This window comes from Podarcis filfolensis (genome assembly GCF_964270895.1).
Source record: "Podarcis filfolensis genome assembly, chromosome: 10".
Classification (NCBI taxonomy): Eukaryota; Metazoa; Chordata; class Lepidosauria; order Squamata; family Lacertidae; genus Podarcis; species Podarcis filfolensis.
The window spans coordinates 62,919,781-62,937,132 of record NC_139612.1 but is presented as its reverse complement, the minus strand read 5'-3'; the positions used below and the strand labels follow the sequence as shown (position 1 = coordinate 62,937,132).

General features: G+C 43.2%; 1 protein-coding gene across 16 annotated transcripts in view; it reads right to left on the bottom strand.

Moving 5' to 3' along the window:
• The window catches only part of SOX5 (SRY-box transcription factor 5), a 770,837-nt gene that overhangs the window by 199,170 nt on the left and 554,315 nt on the right, over nucleotides 1-17,352 (bottom strand). The gene's annotated exons all lie outside the window — the stretch shown is intronic.

Sequence of the window (17,352 nt, the reverse complement as noted above, 5' to 3'; positions counted from 1 at the left end):
GGGAGAGAAGAGAGAATGAGAAGCAAGAACTGGGTACCGTTCCAAGAGGACAGCTCCTGTAAGGCACGGCAGAAAATGCATATTGCCACACAGACATATGTTCGGGAGACTAACCCATTATTTACTTACTTACTCAAAATATTCTGTCCCTGTCTTTGCTGTTCATCCAAGTATCCTGATCTAGAAATACTTGGGCAGTAACAGTGGCCTCCCTGTACGACGGCGCTGTGCCAAAATCTGCCTCCCAATTTCTCATTCAGTTTTCCTCCCTGGAAAAAGCAGCTTCCATTTTTTTTTCTTCTGTCTCATTTTCAGGACACTTCAGAAATTTCTTTTAGGATTTTCATGGCTGATTTTATCATTGTGAAGTAGTTGTGTGTGTTTCTCTCTCTCTCTCTCTCTTCAGGAATCATTTCTTCAGCACCCTGTAGCCTCCCTGGTTGCCTGCACTATCTGATCTGAAGAAGAGGAGGAGGAGTTTGGAACTGATATCCCGCTTTATCACTACCCAAAGGAGTCTCAAAGTGGCTAACATTCTCCCTTTCCCTTCCACAACAAACACTCTGTGAGGTGAGTGGAGCTGAGAGACTTCAAAGAAGTGCGACTAGCCCAAGGTCACCCAGCAGCTGCATGTGGAGGAGCAGAGACGCGAACCTGGTTCACCAGATTACGAGTCTACCGCTCTTAATCACTACACCACACTGGCTCTCCCCAAGGGCTTTATATCTCACAGTGGCTCCCTCTTGGCTGTAGCTGAAGGGTGGGCACCTGGGGAGGCTGCAGTGTAGAGGGACAAAGATGCTCACAGACACCCAGAGGCATTAACTTCCAAGGAAGAATGGATGGGCCGACGTTGCGCGTGTGACATCAAGACGTCGGGCAGAGCCAGGGGCAGAACCAAAAGCAGCGGCAGTACAGTTTCAATGGCTGGCTGCTACTCCTGCCACCACCACTAGCCAGGGGCTGCTTCCCTGCTCCTTCCCCTCTGTGGCAGGAGGAGGAAAAGGAGCAACCACTGAAGCCACACAGTGCTCAGCTCCGCACTTGGCCTCCTCTGCCACCTTTGAGCACCAGGGACCCCCAGCACCCTCCTTTAGTTGAGGGCCAAAAGGGCTCAGCCCTAGGAGATGTCCCTGCACATAGTTTTGTGTGACCTTGAGAAAGTTATTGCCAGGGAAAAACGAAGTTGATTCTCAAAGACAGTCAGCAACACAAAATCAACAATAAAAGCAAGATTAAAACTAAAGCCTCAAACCAAGAAACAGAAATAACACATATAATTGCCAAAAGTTCATCAGTCAAAAAACCCAATTGCTTCAAATTATCCAAAATTACCCCTGAAGGCTTATTGGAAGAAACAAATCTGTTCTGCCTGACCAAAATCAAGAGGTCTTCCAACAGAGAGCATTCCATTGTTTATATGTCACATGGGGTCTAGATGAATCTGTCAATTTCAGTTTCTTTCAGTTTCTCATTTTTCCAATCTTAAATTCTCCACATTTCCTCATGAAAATCTTCACGAAAGCCAAGGCCTTCTGAACTGCATTGTCAAGTGTTAGAGGGGGAAAGACCTGTCCATTTTAGTTTCTTCCACTTTGAAAATCTGTCAGCAATTTAGCGTGAATAAACACATTTTTGTATGCTGTTTTTCTTAATGTCCACAACTTTCCTAATATAATGTATTTTTATGTTATTTTCACTAATGTGTACATCTGAAGCACACTGCCCCCCAATATATGCATTTTTTATAAGTCCTGGTTGGGAAACTGCATTGCAAAGTTCAGTTAATTTTTGTAGGACGGCTGCGTTGTGGTTCTCATATTGTTTCAGAAAGTTCAAATTTGATAGATAAGGATTTAATCCGTGAGCCGGATCCAGAGGGCAATTGGGCCTGATCCAGCCTGCGGACCTTAGTTTGCCAACCCCTGTGTTAGGGCATTACTGCCTAAAGAGTGGTTGCTGCAGACGATGATTGTCACCACATAGGAGTCATGGAATTTCGTTTCTGTGTCAGAAATTCATCTTGCCTCATACTAAGCGGTCCTCATGACGTCTGCTAGAAATGCAATCAGTGGAATGAAACTATAACACTTTATTTACAGTTTCCCTAAGCTTTGTGTGAAAGGGAACAGCGCCGCATGGTAAAATATTAAGAGAAAGGGAGGGAACCCTTCTAATTTGCAGTTTTCACTTCAAACGCCATCGGAGACCAAGGCGTCATTGCCGCAATGTGTTTGCCACCTGGACACGCAATTAGACTGAAGTGTCTGTTACAAGTCTTTGCATCCAAAGAGTTGTTATGCAAAAGGAATTAGCAGCTCCCCCCACCAAATGCTACAGCTCGAATTCTCCTAAAAGGGCAATTCCTCAGTTTCAAGATCAGCTATACAGAAGCAGTCACACCATTGGCCTTCATGTCGTAAAACATGTTTGATGTTATATAAATGCTTCGGCAGGAAGATAAGTAACAGCATGTAGAACAGAGAAGTGGAAATCTGAAGACAGAAGAAATGCAGAATTTGACAGCAGACCCAAGGCAATTCACCTTCCACTTCTGCAGAAGAGACCTTTCCATACACGCAAAATCCATTTCTTAGCATGCAATAATAGCTGTGTTCCTGCACACACCACAGGTTCCAATGGTGTGATCTGCGATCAACTTTGACCTTCTGAAAAATATACGTAGCCCCCTTAATCTACCCGGGATGAGTATGAGAAAAGATAAGACAGTCTGTGGAAAAACCTGAAATCACGAAAGTCAGAGTGGAGTTAAAATGGACCCACCGCCACTCCCCCTCTAGTAGCAAATTGGCTGGTCGTGTGCCAGTTATTCTGAAGGTGAAGTAGGGACACACACAAAAAAATAAGATAGTGGTTTCTACAAGAGATTACCAAGGAATTAAGTTTGGATTTTTTTTTAAAAAACAACATGTTAAGAAAGTGCTCGTTTTTGTGTGAAGCTGGTCCTAAACTTGAGCCCTTTAATGTTAAGGGGAGCTTTCACTGGGATGGGAAAGGAAGAAAGGTGTATTTTCCCATTCTTTCTCTCCTGAAGCCTCCCCCCAACCCTGTGAGACCCCAAAACTGCTAGAAGGCTTCTGCATGGGATGGTCACTTATACGTCAGCCCCAAAGGAGAGATGCATTACCTAAGGAGATGTTGGGAGACCAATATTCTCCCCTCACAGAGCTACTGTTATTAGAGATCCCCAAGAAGAGGGGTTCATTGTTAAACCACTCTGGAAACTGTAGCTCTGTGAGGGAGAATATTGGTCTCACTCTCAGCACCTATAACAAACTACATTTCCCAGAATTCTCTGCAGAGGAAGCCATGACTGCTTGAAGTGGCATGATACGGCTTTAAATATATAAGTGCAGATGGGGCCCATCCACTATTCCACACTGATGCCGTTCCATCTAAAGTCAGCCACTCTGACTACGTCCCAATGTAACAAGTTTGATCGTAACTAACTTAAAGAGTGCAATTGCCTTCAATAGGACTTAGTTATGGCTACATTTAGCTGGATCAAGTCTGGTTTATTTGTTTATATATTTATTAAATGTATTTATTTATTTAATGCTGATATAGCCTTAGAATCAAGGGCTTGGATGATGATGGACATTCAGCTTTTCTTTTTTAATTTTAAAATATCTGTACTGAAATTCTGCTTCCATCAATATGTTAGGCATATCTTCCTGGATTCAAACAACAGCCATCTACATTTAATTTTAAAAAGTGTACCATTTCAAACAACATTAATTTCCTGCATCACTGCAGGAAAACGGGGATATAAATTAGTAGCAGAAGTAGCTGTATTTATTCAATTTATATACCACACTTTACAAAACATTATAAAAACCATACTGACGGACAGCCTAGTAGCAAAATAGTCACAATAATAAACAGCCCTCCCCACCCTACACACTTTCATGGGCCATAGATTATTTAATGGGCAAAGGTAAAGGTAAAGGGACCCCTGACCATTAGGTCTAGTCGCAGACGACTCTGGGGTTGCGGTGCTCATCTCGCTTTATTGGCTGAGGGAGCCGCTGTACAGCTTCCGGGTCATGTGGCCAGCATGACTAAGCCACTTCTGGCGAACCAGAGCAGCGCATGGAAACACCGTTTACCTTCCCACCGGAGTGGTACCTATTTATCTACTTGGACTTTTGACGTGCTTTTGAACTGCTAGATTGGCAGGAGCAGGGACCGAGCAACAGGAGCTCACCCCGTTGCGGGGATTCGAACCACCGAACTTCTGATCGGCAAGTCCTAGGCTCTGTGGTTTAACCCACAGCGCCACACGTGTTCCTTTAATGGCCAAAGGCCTGGGTTAAAGAGGAATGTTTTTGCCTGCCTTCTAAAGACATGTAGGGATGGCACCAGGCGAGCCTGTCTGGGGAGAACATTCCACAACTGGGGAACCACCACAATAAAGGCCTGTTCTCTTGTTGACACCCTCCAAACCTTTCTGGGAAGAATGACATAGAAAAGAGACTTAGAGGACAAGTGTAGGGGCTGGGTCAGTTTGTATGGGGGGGGGAGCCAAAGTAAATAAAGAAATATATAAATGCAAAGTAAATAAATAATACATAAATAAACAAAGAAGCCAAAGATGCAGATCAACTTAAGAAAGTATAAAAATGACAGGTTGAAATTGAGGCTATTTCTTTTTTTAGTTACCCAAGCTGGCTGGTAAAATGCCAAGTTGCACACACATGCGCCTCTATGCCAACGCAGGCACACAGCCCTCCAGTGCGAACAACTCAACTATCAAAATGAGACTTTATTTTTTAACTGAAACGGGGAAGGCGCACCAAGGCTTAATGTATTTGCAGCCAACCTATTGATTGGCAGGTTGTCACAGTATGACGTGCCTCTGCCTGCTCACATCGCCAGCAGAGGAAAACAGGAGAGCGCTCCCGCTTTCCCTTCCCTCTTGTCTCAAGGCTGAAGACGACGACAGAGACAAGCTTGATGAGCTCAAATATAATACCTCCGAACATACCCCTCAAGTTACTCTAATTGACAGGGACGTCCCTGCTTTGAACCTAAGCTTTTAAGCTGTCCCTCCATCCCTTATTATCCTTGCAATACCCCCTGATTTTTCACCATGGGTTCCTGTGCTTCTGCATTCGCTGGCAACGTCTCTTCAGGACTCCAAGGAATGATGGTTGCGGGAGGCGGGGAAGAAAGACCCAGTTCAAACCAGAACAGGGGCAGGAGACAGGTCTTGCATTCATGCCCTGATAGTGGGATTCTCAGAAGTATCAGAATGTCCACTATGAGAGGAGGATGCTGAACGAGAGGGGTCTTTGGTCTGTGGTTCTCAGCCTCATTCCCTCCTTTCGATTCTGCAGAATGGGGGTAACAGTAGCACTGCCAAACTTACAGAGCTGTTGTAAGCACGGATGAAATGATAAATGCGTGAAGTGCCTTGAAGCAGTATACAAATCCTAACTATTGATTTATGAAAAAAAGCATTATCTATATTGCCAGCTCATACAGAACATCAAGGTAGTGTCCAATAGCATAGTCAATGAACATAAAGTGTCATAAAACCATACAAAATAACCATTGGAATGGCTGGCTAATCAAGAAAATATAAACAGCTGCAGAGGACTGTTGGCACAAAAAAAGTTCTCAAGAACCAATGGATTCAAGTTACAAGAAAGGGGATTCTGACAAAACATCCGGAGGAACTTCCTGATAGTAAGAGCTGTTTGACAGAGGCATGGACTCCCTTGGAAGGTTGTGGACTCTTCTTCCATGGAGGTTTTTAAGCAGAGGCTGGATGGCCATCTGTCAGGGATGTTTCGAACTTAAAAATGGAAAGCGTAATGCTGGTGGTCAACAAAAGAGGTTTAAAGACTGTCTCAAGGCAAATCTAAAAAAAATGTAGTATAAACACCGACAACTGGGAAACACTGGCCTGAGAGCACTCCAGTTGGAGAACAGCCTTTACCAAAGGCTTTGAAGACACTCGAACTCAGAACGCAAGGGAGAAACATGCTAAGAGGAAGGCACGCTTGGCAAATCCACACCATGATCAACTCCTGCCCGGGAACCAATGTCCCCACTGTGGAAGGATGTGTGGGTACAGAATTGGCCTCCACAGTCACTTATGGACTCATTGTTAAAACCGTGTTTATGGAAGAGAATCTTACTTGGCTATGAGTGATCGCCAAAGAAGAAGAAGTTGAGATTGGGTTGGACTAGATGACCCTTCCAACACTACAATTTTATGACTCCATGAATATTCTTCCTATTGCAGAGACCTCAGCTGTGCTCTCCAAATTCCTTAAAACTCTGCATGCTGTCCATTCAGAAACCACCAGACACGGCTGGCTCTTCCATGTGGAAAAGCGAGGTAATGAATTGGTGCTCCCTCAGTTCACTGCTTGTCTTTGCTGGCCAGCCCTGTTGCCACCCACCCAGTGAGCCAACATACCCCGTACCTTGCTCTAGGAAGGACCCAAGGAATCCTTCTCTCAAAGTTTGACATTCCGGGCAGAGTGGCCATGAGAGCACCCCTAAGCATTGACACAGTGGCTAACAATGCCTAAAATTTAAACTATGCCACCCCTGACAAGAACTCCCAAGGAAAATAAAGAATTTATTTATGTATGCTACAACAGCGGCAAGAGTCTTGATTGCACAAGGATGGAAGAATGAGGAAACCCCGACAAAAGAACAGTGGCAAGAAAAATTGATGAACTATGCAGAACTGGCGAAATTGACATGCAAAAAGAAGAAGAGGAGTTTGGATTTGATATCCCGCCTTTCACTCCCTTTAAGGAGTCTCATAGCAGCTAACATTCTCCTTTCCATTCCTCCCCCACAACAAACACTCTGTGAGGTGAGGGGGCTGAGAGACTTCAAAGAGGTGTGACTGGCCCAAGGTCACCCAGCAGCTGCATGTGGAGGAGCGGAGACGCGAACCCGGTTCCCCAGATTACGAGGCTACCACTCTTAACCACTACACCACACTGGCAAATTGCAAATTGCGAGACAAGGACAACTGTGACTTTAAAGAAGACTGGGAGCCTTTTACAAATTATTTAAAAAGACAACAAAATGAACTGGACTCCTTGGCAGGTTTTGAATAAACATACACAAATTTATTGAGGGTTAACATAGCATAGCTGTCAACTTTTCCCTTTTCTTGCGAGGAATCCTATTCGGAATAAGGGAATTTCCCTTTAAAAAAGGGAAACGTTGACAGCTATGCATAGTAGACAGATAAGGATGTGTACAATTTTACAAGCTACCAGCATGAGTTTGACCAAACTGCGGGAGGCAGTGGAAGACAGGAGTGCTTGGCATGCTCTGGTCCATGGGGTCACGAAGAGTCGGACACAACTAAACGACTAAACAACAACAACAATTTTACAATATGCAGAAGTTAATATAGGTTGAGAAATCAGAGAGAGGAGCTGAGGGAAGTCACAGGGGGGAGGGAGGGAGGGTTTGTGGGGGAGGTGGGAAAATGGAGGGAAATAATGAAGATGATTTACTTTGATAATTTGTTATGTTGAAATTGTTAATAAATTTTAAAAACTATGCCATCCCTGATATTAGGCATTGTTAGCTACTGCAGGAATTCATGTCAGCAGCGCAGGCACTTTTATAGCCACCCCACCAAGAATGCCTAGCTCCGAGGGAAGACTCCGCCAAATCATTCCTTTAGCAAGGGAGCGAGAGAGCATCCTAAGGGGTGCTTCCACCACTGCCAAACTAGCTGGACAAGAAACCAACAAAAATAAGCTGAGATGAGGGGCTGCCTCTGCCACAATGAAGAGGGTGAGGGGTGGCAAAGGTGTTGCCGGCTCAGATGGCACAACATCTTGCACTGGCCCTGCTGTCAGAAATATGTCCCATTTCACTACGTAGCAGGAAACGTATGAAGCTATATTATGCTGAGTCACCCCACCGATCCATCTCAGCCAGCGCTTAATACTCTGAGTCAGCTTTCTAAGATTTGAGGCAGGGATACTTCTAATTCCCACGCCCAATAGCTGGAGATGCCAGTCACTGAACTAAGAGCCTATTTATACAAAGATGTGTTCTGTCACTAGCCTAGATGCGGCCTAGCAAGCATAGTGAAACCCACCAGCTATATATAATGGAGAACTCCCTTCCCACTGGTTTCAGCTCCAGACAGGCAGTAAGAAAAGGAGAAGTTGAGAAGATTATGGGTTGCCCCCAAGTGGCTGGTGGACCACAAGTTCTGCATGCCTGATCATCTGGCTTAACCCAGGTTCAGTCTTAACTAACAGGTCTCCATGCCTCTCTGATCAGGACACTCCTCATAGAGATATTGCTTGTTAGTACAATCATGTTTGGGGTGTGGGGAATTGATGCTAAGAATAAAACAATGAAAATCTGTATTTGCCTATTCACTGCTCTTTCAATCCCCTATTGCTAAATTTCATGTTGCTTTGCATTTATTTTTAGTTGTTAAAAAATGGGTTTGTGAGAGAAGACACTCATTTCACAATCCCTGAGGATTTTACAATGTCTTCCCATCACCGCACCGTCCTTCTGAATTAAAAGTGGCTGAACACCCCAATCCTAAGCGTTCTTAGGATTCCCTTCCCCCAATGGAATTTGCTTCTCAATAAAAATAAATGTTCATGCGTGATTAGCTGTACCAGCTGAGGGTGGGGTTGTGCATGAGAAAGCATCTTCCACAGCGAAGACAGCAGTGGTGATGTCTATGCAGAAGAAAATTTCATTGAGTTTACCTGGGAGTAAGTATGTATCACAGGAATGGGAGACCTGCACCTCTCTTCCTTAAATGTTGCTGGACTACAACTCCTGTCACCTTTTACCATGATGGCTGGGGCTGTTGGGAGTTGGAGCCAAACACATCTGGAACGCCATAGATTCCCCATCGCTGGTGCTTCAGATTATGGCCTTGGATGCAAACACAGTCTCCGATCTTCCCCTCTCTGTGTAGCTTGAACAACAGGCTGCACATCTAGCTGCTAATTATTACAGATGCCAATGCCAGGTAGAATTTGGTTTATGAGAAAGGTTTGAGATAATTGTCTGCTCCACCAGAACAACAAGGTGCACTTTCGAAAGTGAACCCAATGGATTTCTGCAGCATCCCTAACATGAACCCGTGCCAAAGATAAGAGAGAGCATTATGGGGGAGAGGACTGACAACATGGGAAAAATCTAACAGAAGTAGCTGCAGGTTTTAGGGATACCTCCGGGAAGCCTATTGCTCGTCTTGTGGATTGAGCTATTGAACACCACAGTGGGTTCTCGTTACCTCTGTAATACTGCCAGGTTTAACAGCGAGGGCCGGTATCCGACCAAAATTAAACACTATTAAGTCCGACTGATTTCCAGAAGTGAGTTAAATGCATCCCTCATTCTCTCCTATTGAATTTACAGGGGAGTGGGGTGGGGAAGAAAAGGCGCACATCCCGCTCTGATATGGATCCCCCGGTTGTTTCCCTATCAAGGGTCTGATCAGGTCAACCCCTCTTTAGCGATACTGCGGCATCAGTATTCACCAACCATGCCCTGCACCCTCAAGTCACTGGGATTTGAAAAGTGCTTAGCTTTGGGCTGAATTGTGTCTTTGCCCAGAAACAATATCCATCAGTTGTTCAAAATATACACAGAAAAACAGTTAAATCTACCTCTGAGTCATTTCACTGTCAGAGTAATGAAGTAAATGGCTTTTGAATTGTTATTGTCTATCTTTCAAAGAAGCATCAGAAAGTACAGTGTGCTATTATTAAACCTAGACAGATGCAATAACATTGTATTAAAGTCGTGGCATAAAATATGACATTTCTTTTTTTTGTCCCCCCCCCCCTCAAAAAAGACAAGTATGCTAAGGATTGTTTGTGCCCACCTCCACAAAGTTATCCTTATTGAAACACTCTTTTGAAAAACAACACACAAGTGGGATAGATTTGTGTGTTTATTTTTAAAAAAGTATGCTGTTAATAGTTTCATCTGATTTCCCTTCAGCACTCCACCAAGGCCCATGCAAACTATTCTCTAATTTTGATATTCATTTTTAAAGCAGTATATCTGGCATAGCCAATCAACATACATCCATACAGGTTAAAAAACTAAAAAAATAATTCAAGGCAAAAACATAGGGTGAACATGAACCGGCAAGTAGCTGTTAGAAAGCAATGTGGTCTGGGACCACATTAACAGAAGCTGAGTGCCAAGATCATAAATAAGAATGGGAGAATCGGACAGTTTCAGTTTCTCCTAGTTTCTCATTTTCCCCAGTCATGAATTCAGTTCTCCACATTTCCAAATCAGCATGCTATTTTTTAAAAAGCAAAGAAGTCCTCATAAATATTGGCTTACAGTAGGCTTCCCAAAGGTATAGGTTTTGGCCCCTGTGGAAACAGTATGTTGAATTAGATTGTGGTCTCATTCACCTGTTCTTATCTTCTCAGCCTTTCTTTCCCCACAATGTCTTTAGATCCAACTAGTGGTTTCATTTACAGGTAAATCCATCATTACATCAGGCGCAGGGCCATGACATCATCACCATCAAATTCTAAATTGCCTCGGCCAATCAGATTAAAATGGCAATGTGGGCAAATGAGGCTAAGGGCTGTGAGGGCAAAAAGGACAAGGAGAAGGAGAACATCCAAACAACAAGAAGGTGTTTGCAGCGAGTGCCAGAAACAGCTGAAAACAAGAGGCTTCTGGAAAGGCATGAAAAGAAACACAAAATAAAGTGAGTCATTTTGGCTCAGCAGTGCTCTGTTAGGACAGCTAACAGGAGCTGTCTCTTTTGAAGATTTTAGAGACAGTGAGAATTTGTTGGGCTTATTGTGATGGATGTTTCAGTACAGCACAGGGCAATTCGCCTGCTTAAGTAAAGAAGAATGGATTTCACACTCTTCCTAATACATCCACACACATTTCTGGTACTGGATGTTTCCAACTGTGTTTTCCTTTAATGGATGTTCTTCATTCTAATCTATACACACTGAATACTTATGCGATGGTTTTATGCAAATGTAAGTACTTCAGCAAAGCAGTATTTGCCAACCTGCTGCTGTCCAGATGTTATGGGCTACTGCAGCTTCCCCTAGTCAGGGTACCTGTTATATTAGACAGGTTTCGATGATGTTTCCTTCGTTTTTGCTTCTCCACCATACCTCACCCAAGTGCCTGAAACTCAACATCTTCAAAACCACTTGAACACAGACCTCATTCTCAGCCAGACCATTTGTCTACCAGCATAGTATGATAGGAATTTTGAGGTCTTAGATATATGTTAAATGTTCATAAGTGTACCAACCAAGCACATACATAGATCAGCACAGGAAGACCAACCTGGAACCATTTTGATTCCCAAACTGTCCCAAACTGACCAAATGTTTTCTCTGCAAGGTCAAAGGAAAATGGAAAAGCCTCCCCATTGTCTTTTCCTTCACAAATCCTGTCTTAAGGGTATGTCTGTGTTTGAATAGGGTGTGAGCCTGTGAACTGGCCCAGGAACTAAGTATTTATCATTACAAAAGAATGGCCAGGCTCCTCAGGCAATCCAATCAAGTAACCTGCCAGACAGGAGATAAACAATGACAGGAGAAAAACAACATTCAAATTTCTGTTTTAAGACCACCTTTTCTGTGATGTAGGTATGATGTATCTGAGGGGTGGTCTTAGGTTACACCCCTTCTGTGATGTATGTATGATGTTTCTGGGGGTGGTCTTGATCTACAGGGTGGCAATTTCAAAAGTCTTTATAAGGCCTTGCGCGCCATTTTTTCTGGGTTCCTCCTCTCTCCTGTGGGTGAGGGGAGTACCCTGTTGCAAGAGTTCAATAAAGATCAAGCTTACTAGCTGCTTTGCTTCTCAGTATTCTCTGGTTGGCCTCTGTTATCTTCTCCTACCAATAGGGAACCTATGTAAGGACTCTATATGGGCTCTTGGATACCCCATAAGGGAAAAGGGCAATTTTTGTTTACAACAATAGTCAACCCTGACTGGTAGCAGCTCTCCAGAGTTTTGGACAGGGAATCCCTCCCAGCTTCACCTGGAGATGATGGGGACCTGCTGCCTGCAAAACTGGTCCTGAGCTACAACCCTTCTCCAAATTCAGCCGAGGCCTGGGGCTGGTGACTCTGCCAAACAGATGCAAGGTAGTGAGGGCAAGGTTTAGGTTGAAGCAGTAGGTGGGGAACTGTATGCTTAAGCTTTACTCTTCCCAGAACTTTTCACCTCAGGGACATATGGCTGGGGAGAGGCTTAGTGCAGATTCCCAGGCCTCTAACTACCGGGCTACAGCCACATCCTCCAGGCTCTGCAGAGCCCCTCCTTAAAGCAGAGGCTCCCATGCATGCTCTTGGAGGTGTCCCCCTCCTCACACCCTCTCCCCCTCTGGAAATATTTCTCAGGCGAGAGCCTTCCCAAGGCAGATGCCTTCCATTACCAACTCCAAATACATTAAAGAGAAGCCAAGGGAGAAGAAACAGCATGGGCTGCAGTAAACACTGAATGTATCATAAGGAGTGACAAATAATTACATGCATCCTACCTCATTTGATTAAGAATCTCTCTGCCCCTCCTCTCTCTCTCTCTCTCTCTCTCTCTATCTATCTATCTATCTCTCTCTCCTGTCCCCCATTTGGGAAAAAAACAACAGCCACAAAGCTATCATTAAAAGAGAACCCAGTAGTTCTGACACATCTGGCAAAAAAAGAGAGATGCATTAAAAATTCCTCAAGAACAAATAAATTACATTCACATAGCTACTCTGAGGGCATGCTGCTTTACAGCATCTCCCAGGGAATCTGTGCTAGTATTAACTAAAGGGTTTAAACCAACATTTGTCCTCTTGAATAATCTCCTTATCATGGCTCTCTCCTCCTCCTCCTCTTCCGAAGGGAAATGTGGTGAACCCTTGTAGCTTTCTTGTCTTCAGTTCCCTGATTACAAGATCCCAAGTGTCACGCAGTGGATTACCCTTCATAACCGGAGCGCTGCCCCCCCCAAAACACCTTGCTTGTCTTTCAACTTGTCCAGTGTTACTTAAATGGAATTATCTGTCGCAATCCGTATACAGAATCTGCCTAGCCCACTTATCTCAAGTTTCTGTATGTCACCTAACAGATTATCCTTTTTAATCCATACATCGAATCTACATAACATATGTCTTTAATTCACAGGCTCTGATGAGCTATAGTATCACTGAATGGATTATTTCTCTTAATCCATTATTGGCAGTTGTAAGAGCGTTCTCCAAAGAGAACCCACTGCCCCATCTTGGTGACACTAGCATACAAGGGTTTAGTTTTCAGCAGACTAGAGGCCTGTCATATGTTAGACACAGCTTGACATAAGTACCTGTTACTGATGTCCTCTACGCTCCACGATACAGAGCTATACTGTTCAAATAAACGTCTATTTCAGGCCAAATGGGATTTAATGAACTAAGATTACGCGTGTTGAGGCCACAATTCTGGTGGTGTTCCTTTTAAATCTGGAGTTACCACAGTGACATTTTCCAAGTCAAAACCAACTGTAAGCAGGTGAGACTGAGGGTCAATTTCGTCCCAGTAATATGAAACTTTCTAGTTTGGTGAAACCTATGACTTGGAGGCAAATGTACCCTTTGAGCCAAACTATACATTACATGGGAGATCTGCAATGGAATCTTCCAAACCTACTTAATTCATACTTTCTGAAACAAAATGTGAACTGAAGCACCAAAATCCTTTGAATTTCGCACTGCTGTAAATTTTGTGAATAAGTTTTCCATCTAAGCAATGTATAGAAAAACACATATACTATGGTAAAGTGTGTATACAAATGCGCGCGCGTGTACACACACACAGTGGTACCTTGTTTCCCGAAGGGCTTAGCTGATGAACATTTCGGCTCCTGAATGCCGCAAACCCAGAAGTAAGTGTACCGGTTTGAAAACATTTTTCAGAAGCCAAACGTCCGTCTTGGCTGTCGGCATTGTTTCTGGGGCCAATCAGCTAATCAGAAGCCGCGTGTTGGTTTTCAAACGTTTTGGAAGTGGAATGGATTGAGTTCGAGAACCAAGGTATCACTGTGCGTGTGTATTCATGAAAATAGCATACAGAAGTACATTATGCATATTAAGATAAATTGTACTAAAATGTTGATGCAATTTCATTAGGACTTCATTAAAAAAAATAGCAGACTGTTGTGGAAATATGGAGAACTGAACTCAAAATGCTTTTTTTAATGAGATATTGAAATTGACAGATCTTCCCACTACAGTTAAGAACAGCTATGGTGTATGTGTTGAATTGGACTGGGGACAGCAGAATAAGGAGAAGAGGACAACTGTTCTGCCTGCAATATTTTCCTGATGAAGATTATCCCTCCCAAGAGCTGCTATTTTTCCACCTGAGAGAGAAAAGACAGACATTTGCTTTGTGCCTCCCCCCCATTGCAACTTTAATGTGGGGTTTTGATCAAGATAATTATTCACTTGGGGGGGGACTGTTCCACCACCTCAGTCTCCCCCCGCCCCCGCTATGTGGGAAGTTCCCTTTCTTTGCTTCTAAGTTGTTGTTTGTGGAACATACACACACAAGTGTGACTGGGGATGTTCAGCTACTGGGCTCATTCTAGAGCAGGGATGGCTAACCTATTTCCCTCCCTATGTTGTCAGATTCCAACTCCCATCATACCCACCCACAACGGTCAGAAATGTATGTGGCACCACCATCGAAAATGGGCTCAATCTTGAATATTGCAAAATAGGATATTAATGCATTTGGTGCTACGTTAATATAATTGCTAAATTCTGGTATGATTTCATCCTGTGGGTAGAACTGCCTGTGTTCTACAGAAATATAGAAAGTTGGCAGTTTTCCAACCTGGAGAAGGGGGACAAACAACAGAGCAGTGTGATAGGTTTATATGCCCATTATTACTGGCAAAGTTCAAACTGAGACCAGCGTCATTGATTTTCAAGTGATTGGCGGGGGGCGGGGGGGATGAAAGCAGACCAGTGATGGCTAGATGAGCCTCAGATATGTAGACTGGAGAGCAAACTATGCACACCAAGTAGGTTTAACACCTAGCAGATCTGAAATATCAAGGCTTCACTAATAAATATGGAAAACATTGCTGAACATGAATTGTCACTGTGAAATTCATCACATATGATGTTTACAGTGATTTTTCCATTTGTCTCTTTCACACACAAATCCAGAACTGAAACAAGAAGTTCCTGATAGACTCTCTCATTCACTCTCACCGCTGTAAGCATTTCCTTCCTTTTGTAAACTATTAAAATTGCAAAGCTGTGCAGGGACAGCAATGATCACATTTTTGGGTAAACATGCATAGGACTGAGCTATACAATTGCCTAATGTGGTGGCAACCAAATTGTGGGGAGAAAGAAAACAGCCTTCACCTACGATGTCGATCTGTGTTTATGACTAATGTATAATTCAGTGATAAAGACAAAAAAATCCAGGCAGCACCATCCAAAATCGTTCTCAAGTAACTCTGCACAGGTGAAAAAACATTCTCACAACATGTTTCCCCCCATTCCTGCCTTGGAAATTTCCCTTGAAGATGTCCTGGTGCCAGCTTGCCTACTGCATGCCAATAACCTCGAGAGCAGAAACAAATTCCGAATTTCTTTTCCAGGAATAATTGGCAGCATCCACACAACATGTTTTCACAGGGATCCCATCACAGGAATCATAACTGAAACATAAAAACACACCACACTCCTCCAAAGGATGAAATCTCAATATGGAGCGTAGTTATCAAATGGATTGACAGGAGGGATACTCCTGCCCTGGGATATATATTTTCAGGAACCAACCTATATTTTCTGATTGTATTTTTCCTCCTATTACAAATATTTATACTGTATCTAATATTGTATTTTATATTGTTGTAACGTACCCTGGAACCATAGTGTGAAAGGGCTGGTAATTAATGATGATGATGTAATAATAATAATAATAATATGTCTGGCTCCAACCCATTATTTCCAATGCAGGTTTTCTTGGCTGTATCCACACAGAGATTGGTCCACTTTCTGGGTTTCTCATGCTCTCTTGCCCCATTGGGATTCAGCACAGAATACGATAGTTCAGGTGAGCAAGAAATCACAGCTATTATCATCTACAGGAATGACAATAGCGAGAAGACCTTGCTCTGGGGCCTCTCTGATCTTGCTCTTTCCATGACAGCATTGCAACCACTGTAGAAAATATTCTCAAGGCACAGTCTAACCCCCCACTAAGCTTGTCTGGTGTAGCTTCACCTCTACTAACAAGATCTTGAGGTCAAGCGGTTTCTCCCCACAGTAATTCACAGGCCTTTTCTCACCTATCATAGGAATATTTGGAAGGTAGGGAAATAGCTTGGTGACATGGGGTTGTTTTCCAAAAATGTGGCTCTCCAAATACTTGAGTGGAGGTGACAACTAAGGAAGAATCAAGGTAAGTGGATTCTAGAGGTGTGCATCAGCACCGTGTGTGGTCCAAATTATGAAGGGAACGGGGATGATGCAAGTGAGGTTTTTCCTATCCCCAAATCAGATGGTGAAGTCAACAAGGCTTATTGAATCAGGTCAGAGTCTCCCCAATGTCCTGAATCACTCTGTGGACAGAGGCATCCCCAAAATCTGCATTTTGCTATTAAAATAAAGGACTGCAGTGTGTGTGTTTTTAAGGCGAAACCAATTTGACTAAGGAAACACCCTGATCTCAAGTGAGGGAGGCTGGAAAGGTGGGGGAATATTTCATTTTGATGGACAGGTCTAGGTTTTAAACACATGCGAATTATTTTCCCAGGGCACCCCAATCACAGCAATTTGAAGAAGCAATGTTTGATGTAACTCATTTGTTCCTTTTTATTCTAACCCCTTTCTGTTTTCCAGCAAACAGCGATTTTTAATTACTTGCTTTCCCTTCCATTTCTTTACATTTCTTTACGTTTGTGTAAACTTCTCTTAAAGTCCCCTGTCCCCAGGTGATGTGACTGTGTGTTCATTTGTTGCCTTATTATTATTATTAATTTCCAGCTGGTTTTTCTCCTGGTCTTGTTCAAAGTTTCCCTCCTCCTCTTTTTCTCTTTTGAGTGTTCCTGTGATTTCAATACGCTGAATTCTTTTCGGCCAGTATTATTAATATTTGTAATATAGATTTCTCTCGTTCCCCACTCAAGGTCTAATACGCTCCCTCCTCATTCAGCAAACCCTCCTTGCCTTTTAAAGGAAGACAAAAAGTTATGGCTATTTTTAGATTCTCCATTATAGCTTCGGATTTGACATATCGGATATGAATGCAACTAACAAATTGAACTGGAAACCACACAGAGTGGAACTGAAACTGACCAGGTTGATTC